We start from the raw sequence: 18,008 nt of genomic DNA on the forward strand, positions 1-18,008 counted from the left end.
ATGAGTGAATACGAGACGGTAATTATATTTTTTTTACAGTAAAGGGCAGACCCGAAATTAAAAAAAAAAAAAAGAGAGAACAGAATGGGGTTGCCAAAAGAGAGGTCAACTTCGGATGGAGAGGTCAGGTCAAAGATGAAACAAGCAAAACAGTGAGATCAGAAGAGAGGTCAATTTAAGATGGCGAGGTCACGGATGAAACAAGTAGAATAGTGTAGCCAGAAGAGGTCAATTTCGGATGGAGAGGTCAGGTCAAAGATGAAACAAGCAAAACAGTGAGAAGAGATTAAGATGGCGAATTCACGCACGGACGAAACAAGAATAGGCCAGAAGAAGTCAATTTCGGGATGGGGAGAGTCAGGTCAAGGATGAGGTTAGAAGACGTCAATTTCGGAGAGCAAGGTCACGGAGGAAACAGATAATACAGTTAGGCCAGAACAGAAGTCAATTTCGAATGAAGAGGTCAGGTCATGGATGAAAGAAACAAAACTGAGGTCAGAAGAGGTCAATTTCGGAGAGCGAGGTCACGGAGGAAACAGATAAAATTGTGTGGCCAGAAAAGAGGTCAATTTCGAATGGAGAGGTCAGGTCTGAGATGAAACAAGCAAAACAGTGAGGTCAGAAGAGAGGTCAATTTAAGATGGCGAGGTCACGGATGAAACAAGTAGAATAGTGTAGCCAGCAGAGGTCAATTTCGGATGGAGAGGTCAGGTCAAGGATGAAACAAGCAAAACAGTAAGGTCATAAGAGGTCAATTTCGGATAACGAGGTCACGAATGAAACAAGTAGAATAGTGTAGCCAGGAGAGGTCAATTTCGGATGGAGAGGTCAGGTCAGGGATGAAACAAGCAAAAGTGAGGTCAAAAGAGGTCAATTTCAGATGGCTAGGTCACGGATGGAACAAGTAGAATAATGTAGCCAGAAGAGAGGTCCATTTCGGATAGCGAGGTCACGGAAGAAAGATTAAAATAGTGTGGCCAGAAAAGAGGTCAATTTCGAATGAAGAGATCAGGTCAAAGATGAAACAAGCAAAACAGTAAAGTTAGAAAAGGTCAATTTCGGATGGTGAGGTCACGGAGGAAACATAAAATAGTGTAGCCATAAGAGAGGTCAATTTCGGATGGAGAGGTCAGGGATGAAAAAAGAGGAGTAGTGTGGTCAGGAGAGGTAAATTTCGGATAGCGAGGTCACGGAGGAGACAGATAAAACAGTGTGGGCAGAAAAGAGGTCAATTTCGGAAGAAGAGGTCAGGGATGAAAAAAGAGGAGTAGTGTGGTCAGGAGAGGTCAATTTCGGGTGGAGAGATCAGAGGTGAATCATGTAAACTCCAAGGCCACACAGTCCGCCCTGCAATGCCTGCCCTCAGCGCGTGGAAACGGTTACAGTGAAAAGTGGAGGAAAACGGAGTAAACAAATTGAATAAGTGCACGCAATGTTGGAATCAAATCAGGACCGCGAGGAGGTTATGAAATTAGCGGTGCATGAAGCGAATCAGTTGTGGGTTTTAATGGAAGGGTGGGTGGTGGTGAAGGATGAGAGAAACAAAGAAATTAAACAGGACAGGTGACTCACGAATTACCCTGTTACCTGGTGGAGTTACGTAACTAAATATAGATAAGTTACCTAAGTATAAAGTGAACCAGTTGTGGGTTTTAATGGAAGGGTGGAAGGGAAGGGAAGAATAAGAGAAACAAAGATAGTAAACAGGACAGGTGACTCACGAATTACCCTATTACCTGGTGGAGTTAAGTTACTAAATATGGATAAGTTACGTAAGTATATAGTGAATCGGTTGTGGGTTTTAATGGAAGGGTGGGTGGTGGTGAAGGATGAGGAAAACAAAAATAGTAAACAGGACAGGTGACTCGCAAATTACCCTATTACCTGGTGAAGTTTCAACGCATTACCTGTGGATAAGTTACCGAAGTATAAAGTGAATCCATTGAGGGTTTCGCGGAAGGGTGGAAGGGAAGAAAAGAATAAGGAAAACAAAGATAGTAAACTAGTCAGGTGTCTTACGAATTACTGATTTGTAGAGTTACGTCATTGAAATAAGTTGATAGGAGAAAGTTAAACAATTACCTCTGTATAAAGTGAAGGGTGGAAGGGAAGAGAAACATAAGGAAAACAAAGATAACAAACAGGTGGACAGGTGCCTCACTAATGACCTTACTACCTGAAGGACTTACGGTTTTCAATCTGAGTAAGTTACCTGGAGAAGATTAAGCAGTTACCTGTGTATAAAGTGAATGCATTGGGGGTTTAAAGAACAGGTACATGAGGAAAACAAAGATGATAAACTGAACAGGTGCTCCACTAATGACCTCGTTACCTGAAGGAGTTAAGTCATTATGGATAAGTTAATTGTAGAAGGTTAAGCAGTTACCTATGTATAAAGTGAATGAATCGAGAGGCAGAAAGAAAAAAAGAGATGATAAACTATGAAGGTGTCTCACTAATCATTTTAATACCTGTAGGAGTTACGTTATTAAATACTGATAAGTTGATGGGCGGAGATTAAGCAGTTACTTCTGTATAATGTAAAGTTGTTGAGGGTTTAACAGAAGGGTGCATAAGTGAAGTATAAAGAAGAGATCATTAACTATTCAGGTGCCTCACTAATCACCTTACCTGGAGGAGTTACCTAATCAAATATAAGTTAATTGAGGGTCGCAGGTGAGGGTGTACACTAACACTAATGCACTAATGGGAGGAGCAAGAAAACGGAGATGTATTAAACTGAAAGAAAAAAAAGTGTAAAAAAAGGCTAGCAAATCATATCAGGGTCGGAGAGGAAGTTGTGTAATTAAATATGTAAAACCTGATTACTGTTGAATGTTAGGGAAGGGTGCATAGTAAAGAGGGGTCAAAGGATGTGGGGTGAGGGTGTGAAAGAGCTAAATCAGGTGTATCAAGGTGGGGGAAAGCAACAGGTGTTAATGCACGTGATAAGTGTTTGCGAAATATGTGTTGCAAGGAGTAAGATTTGTGGATGGAACAAAATAAAGTTGAGATTAAAAGAGGGAGAAAGAAAATAAAAACTACGAAGAAAGGATGAAAGTTGAAAGATTATAATAGTTTGTGAAACATGTGTTGCAAGGAGTAAGATTTGTAGGAGGAAAAAATAAAGTTGAGAGATTAAAAGATGGAGAAAGGAAACAAAAATACGAAGAAAGAATGAAAGTTGAAAGATTATTATAGAAGAAAAAGCAACAGGTAACAATGCACGTGGTAAGTGTTTGCGAAATATGTGTTGCAAGGAGGAAGATTTATGGGAAGAAAAAAATAAAGTTGAGAGATTAAAAGATGGGGAAAAAATAAAACTACGAAGAAAGGATGAAAGTTGAAAGATTATAATGGAAGAAAAACCAACATATGCAAATTAGTAAAGAGGTGATGCTATACATATTAACGATAGTATATTCGACTGTTATCTAATCCTAATCCATAATCCTGAAACTTAATCTGTATATGTTGTGCAAAGAGGAAAACTTGTAGGGAGAGTGTCGAAAGACTATAATAGAAGAGAAACCAACATATGCAAATTAGTAAAGAGGTGATGCTATACATTTTAACGATAGTATATTCAACTGTTATCTAATCCTAATCCATAATCCTGAATCTTAATCTGTATATGTTGTGCAAAGGAGTATATTGTGAGTCCATTGAGGGTTTGACGGAGGAGTGGAAGGAAAGAGAAGATTTGTCGGGAGAAAGAGAGGATGAAAGTTGAAGGATAAAACAGAGGGATCAAGGCATTTAAAACAGTAAAGTGGCAACCTACAAATTAAGCTGTTATCTCCATGTGTAGTGCCAAGAGTAAGGTGCATTAGAAGAGAGTTTAATATCCCTTCACTGATAGCCTGGTAACATACACTCCCAAGTCTTTCTCTGCCTCTGTGGTGGAGAGTGGAGTGTTTCCCATGTGGTATTGGTGTGCTAGATACCCCTTCACTGGTAACCTGGTAACATACACTCCCAGTTAAAGTTGAAAGATAAAAATGAACTAGAACAGGTAAATCAAGAACGAGAAACAGAGCACACTAGAACACCTGTAAAGTTACCTGTTATCTCCATGTGTTGTGCAAAGGGTTATAATTGTCAAGTGAGAGAAACACTTTAACTTGAACAGGTAAGCGAATTTCAAGCCAACAGGTGAAAACGAGCAACGGAACAGGTGGAAATGTTAAATGTTGTGCCTCACCAGTCCTGCGGCGGTAATTAGCAGGTGTGAAGGAAAATAATGCTAACTGCTGTACATAATAATTTAACGAGGTGCGGGTTAGCTAATAGCGTTTACTTAGAGTTGTTTTATGCTCATTATCCCCCGTTTTTCTTTTACTGTAATTGAAGACTTTATAGGAGAGACTGAAGTATATGAAGTAAACAATAAACAAAGATAAAAATGAAATAAAATAGAGCAAATAAAAAAAATAATAAAAAAATAAGTAAAACAAAAGAAAGTAATAATGGTTAATTTTGACGTTTGTTTTTTATCTTAATATCAAAACAATAAATAAAAAATACCAAACCTTATTAAGTAAAGTAAGTGAAGTAGATTGAGATAAAGAAAACATATATAGAGAGGTTTTTCGTATTAGAGAACCACATTGCTGTTTTTCATCTCCCTTTTCTTTTCCTCCTCCTCCTCCTCTTCCTCCTCCTTGCTCCTCTCCATCCTTCCTTGCTTCTCTTCCCCTCCACTATTTCCTCGCTCATCCTCTTCTTCACGATCATTATTTTATTCTTTCCTCCACATTATTCTCCCTCCTTTCCTCCCTCCCTCGCTTCCTTCCTCCCTCTCTCCCTCCCTCCCTTCCTCCTTCCTCCTTACTCTCAAGCCTTTTATTCTCCTTTTATCAAGTTTTCATATCATTACGCCTCCTCCTCCTCCCCTTCTTCTGTCCTCCTCCTCCTCCTCCTCCTCCTCCTCCTCACCATCAACAACAAAAACAAGAGCTACGAAATCCACCCACACCTGCCCCCTTTATTTTTTCCTCCCCCCTCCTCTCTCCCTCCCTCCCCCCTCTCCTCCCCTCTCCTCCCCACTCTCCCCTCATTTTCAATCCTCAACATTCATCTCCCTAAACCTAAAATCCACGGCATCATTAATCTGAGGGGAGATAAAATTCACCCCTTCTCCCCTCTCCCCTCTTCTCCCCTTCTTCTTCAACATCCCCTCATCACCCCCCTTACCTCTCTTCTCTCCCCCTTTCATCACTTACCTCTTACCTGTTCACCTTCCTCCCCTTCCTACCAAATATATACTCCCCTGTTTTTTTCCTCCCCTCTCCTTTCCTCTTCTCCCTTCCCTTATTCTCCCTTTCCTTCTCCCTCACAACCTCTTCAGATCCTTTTTCCCTTCCTTCCTATTTATCTCCTCCCCTTACTGTGTCTCCCCATCTCCCCTTTCTCTTCCCTTTTCTCCCCTTTCTAACCTCTGCTCTTACTACCCATAAACAATACTTACTCCCCTTCCTCCCTCTCCCTCTTAGTCTCTCCTCCCCAACCTCCTCTCCCCTCTTTGTCACCCCAATTCTCTCCCTCTCTCTCCCAACAAACCTTGATATATGTTCCTACTTCTTCCTCTCCCTCCTCCCCTTCCGTCAATAACTCCCCTCCCTCCTCCTTACCTCTCTCATTCCCCCTTTCCCTTCTCCCCTTCTTCCCTTCCTCTCTCCTCCTCTCCTCTTCTCTCTTCCCCTTCCCTCTTCTCCTCTCTCTCTCCTCCCACCCTTCCCCAATGTCTTTCCACCTCTTCTTCACCTCCTTTCTCTTCCTCTCCTCCTCCTCCTCTTCCCTCCCTCCTCTTGCACTTTTAACGTGTGGAGTGCTGCCATAAATCTAGTTGAAAGAAAAAAAGAAAAAGAGAAAAGGGAGAAGAGAGAGAAAAGAGAAAAAATACACAGTCTCGAGAGAAAACAAGAGTCTCCTGCACAGTTACTGATTTGATCGAGGCTTTTAAAATAATGTTACTTTAGTTAGCCCTTAGAGAAAGCATGAGAAATAGAGAGAGAGATAGAAAGAGAGAGAGACTATTGAGTTGCCTTGTCTGATAAAATAATAGCAACATAAAATAGAAATAAAAGGGAGGGAAAATAAAGTGATAATAGAAAATAAAAATAAATAATAACCAGAGAGATATTGTTGAGTTTTGTTAAATAGAGATAATGTATGGTCTAGTAGTAATAGTAGTAGTAGTAGTAGTAGTAGTAGTAGTAGTAGTAGTAGTAGTAGTAGTAGTAGTAGTAGTAGTAGTTGTTGTTGTTGTTGTTGTTATTGTTGTAGTAGTAGTAGTAGGAGGAGTAGTAGCATCTCAAACTTACAAATACATAAATAAAACAAAATAAAATAAGGAAATAAATAAATAAAAATTCGATAAGTACTTTCCGAAAATATATTGACGACTTTTAAATTCATTCACTCATCACAAGAATCACAAATGAAGACGCTAATTACAACAAAGGCTAATAAAATAAAATACACGCATAATCTATTTTCTCTCTCTCTCTCTCTTTCTCTCTAACACATTAACTACCTCATCATAATTACAAGCCAATTATCGTGTATATAAATTAGTAACAGCTAAGGGAGGATCATTATCTCAACTACGTCAGCGGAGCATTATTAGGGCCGGGCCAAACTACCTGCACTAATGAGCCGGTCTGACAGGTGTAATTAGGAGGAGAGCGACAGGTGGAAGCACGCGCTGAAAAATGACCTCACTTTTGGGGGTTGGAAAGTATAACACGTGTATATTTCATGTTCTCTCCGGTTAAACTTCATTCCTCCTCCTCCTCCTCTTCTTCTTTCTATTTCTCCTTTTTCTTCTTCGTTTTCCTCCTCTTCTTCGTGTTCCTCCACCTCATTCATCTTCTTCGCCTACTTCCTCTTTGTCTACTTCTTCCTCTTTTTCCTCTTCTTCCTCCTCCTCCTCTTCTTCTTCTTCATCTTCTTCTTCTTCCTCTTCTTTCTCTTCTTCCTCCTTCCTCTTCATGTTCCTCCTGTCTTTCCAGTTCTTCATCTTCCTCTCTTCACTTTTCTTCTACCTTCTTCTTCTCCACCTTGCTCCTTCTCTTCTCTTTCTTCTTCTTCCTCCTCCTCCTCCTCCTCCACCATCACTCGGCATAACAAATCTTTTCCTCTAATTTCTCTCCAGTCTTTGATCCCTCCACATTCCTTCCTTTACCTCCCTTTCTCATCCACTTCCTCAACCTCCCTCCTCCTCCTCCTCCTCCTTCCCTCTCACTCCTCTTTCCCTTGTCCCCTTCTACTACCCATCACCGGTTCAATAGTAATAGTCACCCAATAAATAACATAACAATCCGTTTTCTTTCACCGACCAGGAACATAATTCCCCCTCCCTTGCCCCTTCCCCCCCCTACTGCCTCCCCTCCTCCCCCCCTCTTCGCCATCAGGTATTCTGTCCCACGGGGGTGAAAATTAATAGCAAACAAAAAGAATGTGCGTTTCCCGGATGCTGGAGGGGAAAAAATGCGGCGTTCCGTACTGAAATACACTTTTTTTGTCTCGTTTTGCAATTCATTTTAAACATCAAGGCAATCATTATCATACCTGCCATAAATCGTTCACATGGAGGTACGCACAAGGCACGCACGCACAGGCACATACACACACACACACACACAGCTCAGGGGTAGAGCGTCTGCCTCACAACCAGAAGGACCGGGGTTCAATTCCCCGGCCGGGTGAAGATAAGTTGGGTTTATCTTCTTTCACGTGTAGCCCCTGTTCACCTAGCAGTGAGAAGGTACGCGACGTCAGGCAAGGAGTTGTGACCTCGTTGTCGCGATGTGTTGTGTGTGAGTGGTCTCAGTCCTACCCAAAGATCGGTACTACGAGCTCTGTGCTCTTCCGTAGGGGAACGGCTGGCTGTCTCGAGAGAGACCCGCAGCAGACCAAGAGGTGAATGACATACACACACACAGACACACACACACACACACACACACGTACATGAATTGGATGAGTGAGTGATACAGACAAAGGGTAGGGTAGGGTAGGGTGGGGTAGGCTAGGTTAGGTTAGGTTAGGGTAAGGTAGGGTAGGGTATGTTAGGTTAGGGCAGGGTAAGTTAAGTTAGGTTAGGGCAGGGTAAGTTAAGTTAGGTTAGGTTGGTAGGGTAGGTTAGGTTAGGTCAGGGTGCAGTAGGGCACGGTTAGGTTAGGTAAGGGTAGATTAGGCAAGGGTAGGTATGATAGACTAAGGTAAGGTAGGTTAAAAAATGGTACTGTAAATTAGGGTAAGTTAGGGTAGGAAGGGAGGAAGAGAGGGAGGTGCAGAGAAGGAGGAAGGAAGGGAGGTAGAGGAGGGGAGAAGGAAGAGGAAAGATAAAAAACTGGAGAGAAACTAGAGGAAAAGAATTATTAAGCAAGGAAAGGTAGGATAGGTCAGAGAGTGGAATATAAAACAAAGCAATCATTATATTATTCTTTAGGCGGGAAGGGAATAAACGGAATCCACTTAACATGTTCGAACACGTGAGTTCATCCATTTCCTCGCGCACAAGTAATTCGTGGACCATTAATTTACCATCGAGAGAACAAACAAACAAAAAACATAACAAAAAACAGCCTCATCACATCCAATCAATCATCAAATAACAAAAAAATAAAAAAATAAAAATAAAATAAAGGCAAAGTGCTTAAAAGGTGTCAATTATTTCGTAGGAGGAGACAAATAAGAAAGAATGAAGGAAGAGAGGAAGAAAGGAAAGCAAAGAAGAGAGGGAGGAAGGAGGAGAAGAGGTGGGCAAAGGAGAATAGAGATAAGGAGAGAAGGTAGGGAGGTGGAGGAAGGAGAGGAGAAGGCGAAGGTGAAGGAGGAGGAGGAGGAGGAGGGAAAGAGGAGGAGTAATGACATGAAAATTTGATAAAAGGAGAATAAAAGGTTTGAGAGTATGGAGAGGAAGAGAGGAGGGAAGGAAGGAAGGGAGGGAGGGAGGGAGGAAAATGATGTGGAAGAGAGAATGAAATAATGACCGTGAAGAAGAGGATGAGCGAGGAAATAGTGGAGGGAAAGGAAAGGAAGGAGGGAGAGATGGAGAGAAGGAGGAGGAGGAGGAGAAAAAAGAGGATGAAAAAGAAAGTAAGTGAAAGGAAACGATGAGCAAAGAAAAAACAAACAAACACACACACACACACACACACACACACACACACACACACACACACACACACACACACACTAACTTCTATTTTATCATTGTTTTTCTTTTTCTTCTTCTTTTTCATTATTATCAGTATTATTACTTTCTTCTTTACTTTCTTGCTCCTCCTCCTCTTCCTCCTCTTCCTCTTTCTCCCCCTCTCTTTTCAAACTACCGTATATTAACACAGACTAATACACACACACACACACACACACACACACACACACACACACACACACACACACACACACACACACACACACACACACACACACACACACACACACTCGCACACACACACACATGCACATCAAACACACACACACACAAAAAAAAAAAACGGGCAATTGGTTCTATTGAGGGAAAGGTCTACATAATTGGTAACACTATTTTTAAGCTTTTACCGAATAGGACACAAATAGTCCAATGAAACCAATAAGTAACAGAATGTAAAATGCGTTCCGGGTATGACCACTTCCAATCATTTTACTATTTTTTTTTTTTTATTGGACGAAAGAGATTGTGTAAAGGTAAACTGGATAGGTAAGTGTAGGGTAGGTTAGGTTAGGTTAGGTTAGGTTAGGGTAGGGTAGGGTAGGGTAGGTTAGGTTAAGTTAGGGTGGGGTAGGTAAGGTAAGGTCAGGTCAGGTCAGGTCAGGTTAGGTTAGGTTAGGTTAGGGTAGTGTAGGTTAGGTTAGGGTAAGTAAGGTAAGGTAAGGTAAGGTAAGGTAAGGTAAGGTTAGTTAGGTTAGGTTAGGTTAGGTTAGTGTAGGTTAGGTTAGGGTAGGTAAGGTAAGGTAAGGTTAGGTTAGGTTAGGTTAGGTTAGGGTAGTGTAGGTTAGGTTAGGGTAAGTAAGGTAAGGTAAGGTAAGGTAAGGTTAGTTAGGTTAGGTCAGGTTAGGTTAGTGTAGGTTAGGTTAGGGTAGGTAAGGTAAGGTAAGGTTAGGTTAGGTTAGGTTAGGTTAGGATAAGGTTGTGTAGGGCAGGTTTAGATTAGGTTAGTTTAGGTTAGGTTAGGTTAGGTCAGGTCAGGTCAGGTCAGGTCAGGTTAGGTTAGGTTAGGATAGGATAGGGTAGTGTAGGTTAGGGTAGGTAAGGTAAGGTAAAGTAAGGTTAGGTTAGGTCAGGTCAGGTTAGGTTGGGTAAGTTAAGGTAAGGGAAGGTTATGTTGGGTTAGGTTAGGTTACGTTAGGATAGGTAGGGTAAGGTCAGGTCAGGTTAGGTTAGGTTAGTTTTTTTTTTTTTTTTTTTTTTACAACAAAGGAGGCAGCTCAAGGGCACACAAAAAAAGAAAACAATAATAAAAAAAAGCCCGCTACTCGCTGCTCCTATAAAAGAAACAAAAGAGGTGGCCGAAAGGAAGATCAAATACGGGAGGAGAGGTGTCCTGATACCCTCCTCTTGAAAGAGTTCAAGTCGTAGGCAGGAGGAAATACAGATGAAGGAAGATTGCTCCAGAGTTTACCAGCGTGAGGGATGAAAGAGTGAAGATGCTGGTTAACTCTTGCACAAGGGGTTTGGGCAGTATAGGGATGAGCATGAGCAGAAAGTCGAGTGCAGCGGGGCCGCGGGAGGGGGGGAGGCATGCAGTTAGCAAGTTCAGAAGAGCAGTCAGCGTGGAAATATCGATAGAAGATAGAAAGAGAGGCAACACTGCGGCGGAATTTAAGAGGTAGAAGACTATCAGTATGAGGAGGAGAGCTGATGAGACGAAGAGCCTTAGCCTCCACTCTGTCCAGAAGAGTTGTGTGAGTGGAGCCCCCCCACACATGAGATGCATACTCCATACGAGGGCGGACAAGGCCCCTGTATATAGAGGGAAGGGAAGGGTGTGTACTCATTTTCATTACTTTTCATCGGTGAGTGCAGCAGATAAAGACTCGTTAAAATATGTAATGCAGAATATTTGCTTCCTGAAAATGATGATATGTTTACCTATTATTACATGTCACACACACACACACACACACACACACACACACACACACAGATAGTTACACAAATAGATATTTAATGACCACAACTTAAAATAAAAACGCAACAGTCTCTATTTAACAAAATGGTCCAAAAACTAGCATTTCCTTAAACTTCAGAATGAAAACACAAACACACACACACACACACACACACACACACACACACACACACACACACACACACACACACACACACACACACGCACGCACAGATCCCCTCATCCTTTCTTAAAACAGTGAACTTCATAACAAATAAAAATAAATGAAGAGAAGACACATAAGCATAGATCACTTTAGCTTTCCTTAAGGGAGTGAAGACAAAAATTAAACAGCAGAAGAAAATAAGACAAAATAAAACAATGAACTTCAAAACAACAGGAGCAAAAGGAGGAGGTAAAAAGACTTGGATTCCCTTATCCTTTCTTAAGACAATTAACTTCAAAACAACAAGAGCAAAGGGAGGATATATAAAAAGACTTGGATTCCCTTACCCTTTCTTAAGACAATGAACTTCAAAACAACAAGAGCAAAAGAAGAAGACACAGAGGTTTCGATCCCCTAACCCTTTCTTAAGACAATGAACTTAAAAACAAAAACAAAAGAAGAAGAAAAATTATAAAGGTTTGGATCCCTTCAACCTCTCTTAGGACAATGAACTCCACAACAAAGGCAGGGAAAGAAGGAAGAGATAGAGGCTTAGAACCCTTTAGTCCGTGCCGTGACCTACACCAAGGACGCTAAACAGACGATCCGGCCCTCTATTAGGCCAATGAACCTCAACTCCGCATGCGAGAGAGAGAGAGAGAGAGAGAGAGAGAGAGAGAGAGAGAGAGAGAGAGAGAGAGAGAGAGAGAGAGAGAGAGAGAGAGAGAGAGAGAGAGAGAGAGAGAGAGAGAGAGAGAGAGAGAGAAGCTACACACGATCAAAGAGCACACACACACACACACACACACACACACACACACACACACACACACACACACACATACATTCATACAAGTCAAACGGACATTCCTTATTATTTCCATTTGATTTCACTTGTTAGTCGAACGCAAACTGACAGGGTGATGCGAAGGGAAGGGAAGGGAAGGGGAGCAAAGAGGAGGGAACGAGAGGGAAGGGAAGGAAAGGGAAGGCAAGGTAAGGCAAGACAAGGCAAGGGAAGGGAGGGAAAGGGAAAGGAAAGGAAAGGAAGGGAAGGGAAGGGAAGGGAAAGGAAAGGAAAGGAAAGGAAAGGAAGGGAAGGGAAGGGAAGGGAAGGGAAGGGAAGGGAAGGGAAGGAGAGTGAAGGGGAAGGAGAGAATGGGGAGAGGTGGACTAGAAAAGAGAGGTGAAGGAGAGGGAAGGGAGGAATGGAAGAAGAGATGGAAGAGGGAAATAAATATGAGGGGAAGAAAAGAGAAGAGGGAGGTGATGAGAGGGAGGAAGAAGGAATCGGGGAGAAATGGAGGAAGGGAGGAGACAGAATGAGGATAATAGGTCAGTAGGAGAGGGAGAGATGAGGAAATAGAAGAGGGGGAGGGAGGAAAGGACGGGAAAGGCGGAGGTGTAGGTCATGAAGAGGAGAAAGAGAGAGAAGAGGAAGAGGAGGGAAGGGGGAAATATGAAGGACAGGAGGAGGAGGAGGAGGAGGAAGAGAGGGAGTGGTTATGATTCCGTTAAGTCATGCATTTTTTTTACTGTGAATGTGTGTGTGTGTGTGTGTGTGTGTGTGTTTTTCTATATATATATATATATATATATATATATATATATATATATATATATATATATATATATATTTATATATATATATATATATATATATATATATATATATATATATATATATATATATATATATATATATATATATATATATATATATATATATATATATATATATATATATATATATATATATATATATATATATATATATATATATATATATATATATATATATATATATATATATATATATATATATATATATATATATATATATATATATATATATATATATATATATATATATATATATATATATAAAGTTGAAAATTTCCAAAGTTGAAATTTTCCAAAGTTGACAAAATTTTACAGTGGAAATTTTCCAAAGTTGACGAAATTTACCAGTGGAAATTTTCCAAAGATGACGAAATTTTCCAAAGTTGACGAAGTCTTCCAAAGTTGACGAAATCTTCCAAAGTTGACAAAATTTTCCAAAGCTGACGAAATTTTCCCAGTGGAAATTTTCCAGTTGAAGTTTTCCAAAGTTGACGAAATTTCCCAGAGGAAATTTTCCAAAGTTGACGAAAGTTTCCAGTGGAAATTTTCCAAAGTTGACGAAATTTTCCAGAGGAAAATTTCCAGAGTTGACGAAAGTTTCCAGTAGAAATTTTCCAAAGTTGACGAAATTTTCCAAAGTTGACAAAATTTTCCAAAGCTGATGAAATTTCCTTCTCTGAAATTAAAACAAAAACAAAAATACTATCAGTACTTACTCTCTTCATAGGCGGAGAGGGATAGGCAGGCGGACATCGTTGTAGTAGTAGTAGTAGTAGTAGTAGTAGTCTTGCATAGCCGACCACCTGTAAAAGAAGAAAAAACAAATTAACTTCTCGTATTTTTCAAGTATATCAAGAAAATGCAAAAACAACACAAAAAAGTATTATATTAGATGGAGATGCAAGGTAAAGAAAGATAAAGAAAATGTAAAGGAAGAAAAAAATCAAATAAATCTATCTATCTATCTGTGTATCTATCTATCTATCTTTTTCTTATCTTAATCATTCCCTTTCTACACCTTTCCATTTTCCTTCTCCTCATCTTCTTTCATCAATCTTTTTCCTTCATCTTCTCTTTTCTTTTTCTTCCTCCTTCCAACCCTCGATCGCTCCCTTTCTACACCTCACTTTCCCTTTTCCCTTCCCTCATCTTCTTTTATCTGCCTCTCCTTCATCTTCTCTTTTCTTCCTCTTCCTCCTTTCATCCTTCACCTTATATTCTGTTATCAATCCTTCCTTCATATTTCCTTCCTCTTCCTTCCTTCATCCTTTCCCTTATCTTCTCTTATCAATCTTTCCATCTTCTTCTCTTTCCTTCAATTTCATCCATTACCTTCTCTCTCTCTCTCTCTCTTCTATTTTACTTTTCCTCCACTTAATTCTCTCCATTTTATCTCCATTCCTTTCCTCCACTTCTTCCCTTTTCTTCTCTTCCCTTCCAATCATTTTTTATCACTTTTTTTTCCATTCAAATTACCTTTTCCTCCACCTCCTTCCTCCTTCCTCCCCACCTGCCATATATTCTCTCCACTTTATCTCCATTTCTCCCTTCCACTTTGACTTTCTATTCCCACTTTCTCTCCTCTCCTTCTCTCCCCTCCTCCCCTTCTCCTCCCCTTCCCTTCCCTTCATTGCATTCCTAGTAGACGTGTGTGTCCCTTCAACGCTCTACACAATTCATCATGGTCATCCCCCTTCCTTCTCTCTCTCTCTCTTGACGGGTTTGATGCTAACCAATGTAAGGTTGAGAGATAGATTCAAGGTTTTGCTCTCTCTCTCTCTCTCTCTCTCTCTCTCTCTCTCTCTCTCTCGGTACGGTAATCCATTTTATCTATTTCCCGTTTTTGTTTACTGCTTTCTTTCTTCCTTTTCCGTTTTCTTGTCACCTCTCTCTCTCTCTCTCTCTCTCTCTCTCTCTCCCCTCCCTTATGCTAAAAACTTCACAAGGAACACAACCCAGCGCTGCCTGCCTGCCTGACACTTTGGCATTCACAGGTGGAAATGTTGATCCAGGTGAGAGAGAGAGAGAGAGAGAGAGAGAGAGAGAGAGAGAGAGAGAGAGAGAGAGAGAGAGAGAGAGAGAGAGAGAGAGTACGTTAGGTTGGGTTAGGTTAGGTCAGGTTAGGTTAGGGTCAGGTCAGGTTAGGTCAGGTTAGGTTAGGGTCAGGTCAGGTTAGGTCAGGTTAGGTTAGGTTAGGTTAGATAGATAGATAGAGAGAGAGAAAGAGAGGTGAAAAAGAGTGAGGAAAAGGAAAAGGAAGGGAAAATATGTAGAAAAAAGGGAGAGAAAATGTATTACCGTGCTGGGGGGAGAGAGAGAGAGAGAGAGAGAGAGAGAGAGAGAGAGAGAGAGAGAGAGAGAGAGAGAGAGAGAGAGAGAGAGAGAGAGAGAGAGAGAGAGAGAGAGAGAGAGAGAGAGAGTTTCCTCGCCTCTTCAAGTTGACAGAGGAAAGATTGCTAACTGATCCCATTCTGCCTATAGGAAAAAAAAAGTGGAGAGGAGGAGAAACTAGAGAAGAGAAACGTTGAGGGAAAAGATGTAATGAAAGAGAAACGTTGAAGGAAATGGAAGAGAAACGTTGAAGGTTAAGGATGAAATGGAAGAGAAAAAGAAAGAGAAGGAAAATAATAAAGGAATGGAGGTGTAAATGAGAGTATAGAGAAGGGGAAGAAAAAAAAGAGGAAGCAAAGACAGAGAGGGTGAAGGATGAAAAAAAAGGAGAAAAGAAGAAAAACAAACAAAAAAACGAAACAATATCAAACAAATACAAACAATAATCAGAACAAAAAAAAATTATTAAAGAAGAAAACGAAGAAAGGAGGAAAGAAGAACGGAATGAACAAGAGGAAGCAAGATAGAGGGAAATAACAGTAAGAAAAAAGAAAATAAGGGAAAGGAAAAAGGAGAAAGAAAGAAAGGAGAAAGAGAGATAAGAATAAAACACAAGCAAGAAGAGCAAAGAATGGAAAAAGGGAACGAAAACACCAACTGAGGAAAAAAAGGAAGAAAGAAAGAAAGAAAGAAAGAAAGAAAAATAGTTACAATAAATTCCAAACAAAGACAGACCAAAAAAAAAGATAAAACAACAGAAAACAACAACACCAACAAAAACAAAATCTAAAAACAAAAAAACAAAACCTAGCCCTCTCCACCCCCCAAAAGATAGCCCCCCCAAAAAATAGCCCCCTTCAAAAAATAGACCCCCCAAAATAACAAAATAAAAATATCCCCCCCAAAAAAAATAAAAAATAACAGCAAAATAAAAAAAAAAAAAAAAAAAAATACCCCCCAAAAAAATACCCCCCCAAAAATGCCCCCCAAAAAAATTGCCCCCCAAAAGAAATAGCCCCCCCAAAGAAATAGCCCCCCCCAAAAATACCCCCCCCAAAAAAATAGCCACCCTAAAAAAAAGAGCTCCCATAAAAGACCCCCTCTAAAAAATAGCCCCCCAAAAAATAATAGCCCCCCCCTAAAAAACTAGCCCCCCCAAAAAAATACCCCCCAAAAAATAGCTCCCCTCAATAAAACTAGCCCTCTCAAAAAATATAGCACCCCAAAAAAAACTAGACCTCAAAAAATATGAGCCCCCCCCAAAAAAATAGCCCCTCAAAAAAATAGCCACCCAAAATACCAGCCCCTAACAATCTACATCTAAAGGTAATTCCATCCTGAACTTTCCGCCGTAATGAGACGAATCTTTCCCCTCTCGGCCTCACGGAAGCTCACCTGAATATGTAACACCTATCCTACGCTCCCCGGGCCGCCCTTCCCGCCTGACTTAAGATGTGCTGGACTTTACAATGAGACCTCTGGGTGGGTTTAATGAGAGGGAAAGGAGGTGAGGAGGAAGGGAAAGGAAGACGGGGGAGTAAGTAATCGGAGAGAAGGAAAGGAAGGATGGGAGAGTAATGGAAGAGAAGGAAAGGGAGGGAAAAAGAAGGGAAGTGGTGGGAAAGGTGAAAGGAGAAGAGAGAAAGGAAAAAAGGAAGGAAAGGTAAACAGAAGAGAAGGAAAGAGAAGAGGAAAAGACGAAAGGAAGGTTAAGTGGATGGAAGAGAGGAAGGGAAAGGGAAAGGAGAGAAAGAAGGAAAAATGAATGGAAGAGAAAGGAGAAGATAGAAAGAAATGAAAGAAGGAAAGGAAAATGGAACAGAAGGAAAGAAAAGGGGAAAAGACGAAAGGAAGGTTAAGTGGATGGAAGAGAGGAAGGGAAAGGGAAAGGAAAGAAAGAGGGCAAAATGGATGGAAGAGGAAGGAGAGGAGAGAGAAAAAGCAAAGAAGGAAGGAAAGGGAAAGGGAAGAGAAGGAAAGAAAAAAGGAAAAGACGAAAGGAAGGTTAAGTGGATGGAAGAGAGGAAGGGAAAGGGAAAGGAAAGAAAGAGGGCAAAATGGATGAAAGGGAGGAAAGAAAAAGAAAAGAAAGGAGAGGAAGAAGAAATGGTGGAAGGGAGAGAAGGGAAGGAAAGGAGAGAAAGGATGGAAGGTTAAGTGGATGGAAGAATGGGAGAGGAAGGAAGAGAAAGGAGGGAAGGAAGGAAGGGAAATGATAGGAAGGGAAGAAAGGGAAGGAGAGAAATATAGGAGAAAGGATGGAAGGGTGAGTAGATGGAATGAAAGAAGGAAGGGAAATGATGGGAAGGGAAGAAGGGGAAGAAGGAAAGGAGGGAAAGAAGGATGGAACGGTGAGTGGAAGAAAAGGAGGAAGAGAAAGGAAAGAAGGAAGGGTAGATATCACAATGAGTCCTTCGTGTGACCTTCATGCTGACGAGAAGGAAGAGGTGGAAGATAGAAAAGATGGGAAGGAAAGAAGAAGGGAAATAGTGTGATGGGAGGGAAGGAGAAGGGAAAGAAAGGAGAGAAAGAATGAAGGATGGGTAAGTGAATGGAAGAAAGGAAGGAAGAAGGGAAGGAAGCGAAAATGGAAGGAAGGAAAAAGGAAGAAAGGGCAAAAGGCAGAGAGAAAAGGAAGGGCAGATAAGAAATTGAAAAAGGGCAGAACAGAAAGAAAAGGGCAAGGCAGATAAAGAGGGAAAGGGCAAGGAAAAGAAAACGGAAAAGTGCAAAGGGCAGAGCAAGGAGAAAGGGGAAAAAGG

General features: G+C 40.9%; 1 long non-coding RNA gene across 1 annotated transcript in view; it reads right to left on the minus strand.

Annotated features, from left to right (window-relative positions):
- The window catches only part of LOC126985537 (uncharacterized), an 83,359-nt gene that overhangs the window by 56,427 nt on the left and 8,924 nt on the right, over positions 1-18,008 (minus strand). Inside the window, exon 2 of the long non-coding RNA XR_007738777.1 lies at positions 13,632-13,718. This is a non-coding gene — a long non-coding RNA (uncharacterized LOC126985537). The remainder of the gene's footprint in view (positions 1-13,631; positions 13,719-18,008) is intronic.

Source organism: Eriocheir sinensis, chromosome 59 (genome assembly GCF_024679095.1).
Source record: "Eriocheir sinensis breed Jianghai 21 chromosome 59, ASM2467909v1, whole genome shotgun sequence".
Lineage (NCBI taxonomy): Eukaryota > Metazoa > Arthropoda > Malacostraca > Decapoda > Varunidae > Eriocheir > Eriocheir sinensis.